At 36.2% G+C, this 4,563-nt stretch overlaps 1 pseudogene; it reads right to left on the minus strand.

Moving 5' to 3' along the window:
- Positions 1-1,825: 1,825 nt before the first annotated feature.
- Positions 1,826-3,444, minus strand: LOC116754530 (annotated as a pseudogene).
- Positions 3,445-4,563: the final 1,119 nt, after the last annotated feature.

Genomic DNA, 4,563 nt, shown 5'->3' on the forward strand with positions numbered 1-4,563 from the left:
TTATCCTAAGTAGGATTGCTGGGTTATACAGTAAGTGTCCTAGTCTGTTTGGGCTGCTATAACAAAAATACCATAGACTGGGTGGCTTAAATAACAAATATTTCTCATAGTTCTGGAGGGTTGCAAGTCCAGATTGCTGGCAGATTCCGTGTCTGATGAAAGATGCCGCTTCCTGGTTCATAGATGGCCATCTTCTTGCTGTGTCCTCACATGGCAAAAGGGACAAGAGGGCAATCTGGAGTCCCTTTTATAAGGGCACTAATCCCTTTCATAAGGGCTCATGATCTAATCACCACTCAGAGGTCCCACCTCCACTTACCGTCACATTGGGAATTAGGTGTCAAGATATGAATTTTAGGGAGGCCCCAACATTTGGTCCATAGCAGTAAACGTATACTTAAATTTAGAAAAAACTGCCAGAATTTTCCAGAGTGACTATAACATTTTTGCAATCCCACCAACAATAAATAATTCCTATTGCTGTGCACTCTTACCAGCATTTGGTATTGTTAGTTTTCTTAACTATTATTTTAGCCATTATAGTAAGTATGTAGTGGTATCTAATTGTTGTTTTAATATGCACTTCCCTAATGACTAATGATGTTGAGTATCTTTTCATATATCTTTGCCATTCTTTAGTTAAGTGTCTGTTCAAGTCTTTTGCCCATTTTCTAATTGGAAATTTTCTTATTAAGTTTGAAGAGTATTTGTATATTCTTTATACATATCCTTCATTGGATATGTGGTTTGCAGATATGTTCTCCCAGTTAGTGGCTTGAGTATTTATTCTCTTAACAGTGTCTTTGTAGATCAGAAGTTTTTAATTTTGATCAAGTCCAATTTACAGGCATACCTTGGAGATATAGTATGTTCAGTTCTAGACCACTGAAATAAAGTGAGTATCACAGTAAAGCGGGTTACACGAATTTTTTTGTTTCCCAGTGCATATGAAAGATATGTTTACACTATACTGAAGCCTATTAAGTGTGAAATAGCATTATGTCTAAAAAACAATGCACATACCTTAATTTAAAAATACTTAATTGGTGAAAAATTCTAACCAGCATCTGATAATACAGGCTTGCCAAACATTCAATTTGTAAAAAAAAAAAAAAAAAAAAATGCAGTATCTGCGAAGCACAATAAAGCAAAGCTCAGTAAAACGAGGTATGCCTATGTCAATTTTTTCTTTTATGGATCATGCTGTTGATATTGTCTCTAAAAACTCATTGCCAAACCCAAGGTCACACATTTCCCCTATGTTTACTTCTAGACAGTTTTGTAATTTTAACTTAGGTATATGATATATTTTTCCACTTGGAGTTAATGTTTTGTATAAGGTATTAGGATTATGTTGAGCTTTTTTTTTTTTTTTTTTATGCCTATGGACATCCAGTTATTCCAACACCATTTGAGAAAACTACTTTTTTTCTATTGAGTTTCTTTTGCACCTTTGTCAAAAAACAATTTGGCATATTTATGTGAAGGCTACTTTTCCTTAAAACACTGGTTAGAACTTCCAGTATGATATTGTATATCATAGCAGTGAAACATTGCTTTGTTCTGGATTTTAAAGGGAAAGAATTCATTCTCTCACCATTAACTATGCTGTTAGCTATAGGTTTTTCACAGATGTTCTTTATTAAGCTTAGGAAATTCTCTTCTGTTCCTAATTTGATGAAGATTTTTTTTTTATTGTTAATGGATGTTGAATTTTCTTGAATGCTTTTTTGTATCTTTTGAGATCTTTTTCTTTTTTTTCTGTTCGGGAAGCATTTTATTGTTGCTCCAAGTTTAAGAATTTTCACTGACAGAAAATCAACTTTTAGAAACTCTCCCACATTGCTCTGCTCAACTTCTGAATCTTGGGATTTGCAGACATTCAACATATTTCTCTCCAGTACGGACAATCATTTCACCCATGATTGATGGATCAGTCTTAACTTCCAATTTCAATACTTGGCCTTTACTTAGGAAGCTCTTCAGGACCGTTTTTAATTCAGTAAGAGTGGCTTCATCTAAAGAAGTTGCAGTGGTAACTGTGCAAGGTGCTTCTCCATGGTGGACACTCATTGTAGAAAAGGCAGAAATAACTCCAGCGATATCGTTCAAGTGACCATTTTCAGCAAGCAAATTGAGCAGGTTGGACATGAAGGGAGAAAACCTCTCTTTGTTGTCATGTCATTTAAGCTTTTCACTTTAATGGAACGCTTTGCATAGGGATTCATAATAGAAGCAGCCCTTTTGGGTTCCTTCAAGATTTGTGCTATTCCTTTTCTACTTGCTTCAGTTTATCCTGTTTAAATGCAGCAGAATAAAGAGCATATCAGAAAACGCTTTTGCATACCTCGTGCAGTCAGATCTCATGTTTTTCAAACTTTACTAATGAAAAACCCAAGAGGCAGATAAATTCGTTAGCTTTCCCGACATGACAACAGCAGGTGAGGGTGAGCCAAGGGCTCTCCCTCTTGTACCACAGCCTCCACGGTGCCATGGGGTACTTTGTACATCTCACAAGCGCCGTCACTGTGCTGACTGCTGGGGAGTGCAAGATGGTGAGAACAGTCGCTGCTCTTGGAGACACAAAGAGCAAGCTGGGAGGACAGATTTGTGGGCAAATAATTGTGGCAGTGTGATAAGTGTCTGCTGAAGTATGGACAAGGAGTCCGAAAGGAAGATTCCTTGACTCTGCCTGGAGGTATTGGGGGAGGCATCCAGGAGGACATGCCCTGTGAGCTGACCTTGGAAGGGTGGGGCTGGATCGTGACCAAAGCACAGCCGTGAGTGGATGTTAGGCTGGGGGAAAGTGATGAAGAGGGGCGTTGTCTCATTCCTCTCATGGTCTTCAGGAAGTATCTTGTCCCTGCCATGGTAGCATTTACTAATTGTTAAGCAAGGGGCTGCAGAATTCTTGCCTACATTGATTTCTTCATTCTCCCCCGCTCCCTGCTTTTTAAATTGCAAAAGCACTATAGGCTAATGATAAAAATTGCAAGCAATGCAAAAAACAAAAAAAGCAGTAAAAAAAAAAAAAAGGGAAAGGCCTGTCTCATTCCTTCCTTAATCTCCTTACTTGAGACAGTCGCTATGAATATGTAGTTTGGTGGGTATTCTTCCAGTATTTTTCTATAGATATGCAGACATACAAACTATATAGTTTGTTTTGCAGCAGTGAAGTTATATATATTGCTCTGCAGTTGCCTTTGTGGTAGTATGTGGGCAAATTGCCATTGTTTTTTTTAACAGCTGTAAGTTGTGTCCAGTGTTTTTGCAAGTACAGATACCTAATGTTGCAATAAATATTCTCGTACATATAAAAAAAAACAAAAACATACCATATATCTGAAAAGGTGGCCTCATCACAAGCTTGGCAAATGGCCTGACCACAGATGTGCTGAAGCATCACACCTGCCGGGAGAGCCCAGACACTGCTGGGGTGGCCATCTTCTTCTGGGTGGCTGTAGGTCAGAGATCTTTCTTTTAAAATTTAGTTTGTTAATACAGTGAATTACATTGATTGATTTTCAAATGTTGAACCATCCTTGAATTTCTGGGGTGAACTTCACTTGTGTGTTATGTATGATCCTTTCAATATATTGCTGTGTTCAATTAGCTACTATTTTGTTGAGGATTTTTGCATCTGTGTTCACGAGGAATATTATAAGTGTTTCTTTCTTGTAATGTCGTTGGTTTTAACATTAGGATAATTTGGCCTCATAGAATCAGTTGGGAAGTATTCAGTATTCCACTTTCTGACAAAGATTAGGTAGAATTGGTATTATTTCTTCCTTGAATGTTGTATTTTACAGTAAATTTTTCAGACTTTTCAGAATTTTTTCAGTAAAACCATCTGGGGCAGGAGTTTTCTTTTTTTTCGGGACAGGGAGAAGGTTTTAACTTACAAATTCAATTTCTTTAATCAATATAGGAATATTTATGTTATCTATTTCTTAGGTGAGTTTTGGTATTTTGCACCTTTTAAGGGATTAGCATATTACATCTGAGTTTTGTGTAATTGTGTCAAATACATGGCCATATAATTTTTTATTATTATCTTACTGTCTGTGAGATAAGTAGTGATATCCCCTCTTTTATTCCTAATATTGGTAACTTGTGTCTTCTTCAGCCAGACTAGAGGTTGATCAATTTTACTGATGTTTTCAAAGAAGCAGATTTTGGCTTTATTGATTTTTTCCTGTTATTTTTCTGTTTAAATTTTATTTATCTCTGCTCTCATCTTTATTATGCCCTTCCTTCTTCTTGCTTTGGATTTGTGATTCTTGCTCTCTAATTTCTTTATTCAAGCATAGTTTACTGATCTCAGGTCTTCTTTTCTAATATGAATGTTTAATTCTATAAATTTCCCTCGAAACACTGCTGTAGCTGCATCCCACAAATTTTGATACATTTTCATTTTCATTTAGTTTAAAATATTTTAAAATTTCCCTTGGGACTTCCTCTTTGACTCTTGGCTTACTTAGAAGTGTGTTGTTTAATTTCCAGATATTTCAGGATTTTTTTCAGATATCTTGTTTAATTCTGTTGTGGTTTAAGACATACTAT

The sequence above is a fragment of the Phocoena sinus genome, chromosome 5 (assembly GCF_008692025.1).
Source record: "Phocoena sinus isolate mPhoSin1 chromosome 5, mPhoSin1.pri, whole genome shotgun sequence".
NCBI classification, from domain to species: domain Eukaryota; kingdom Metazoa; phylum Chordata; class Mammalia; order Artiodactyla; family Phocoenidae; genus Phocoena; species Phocoena sinus.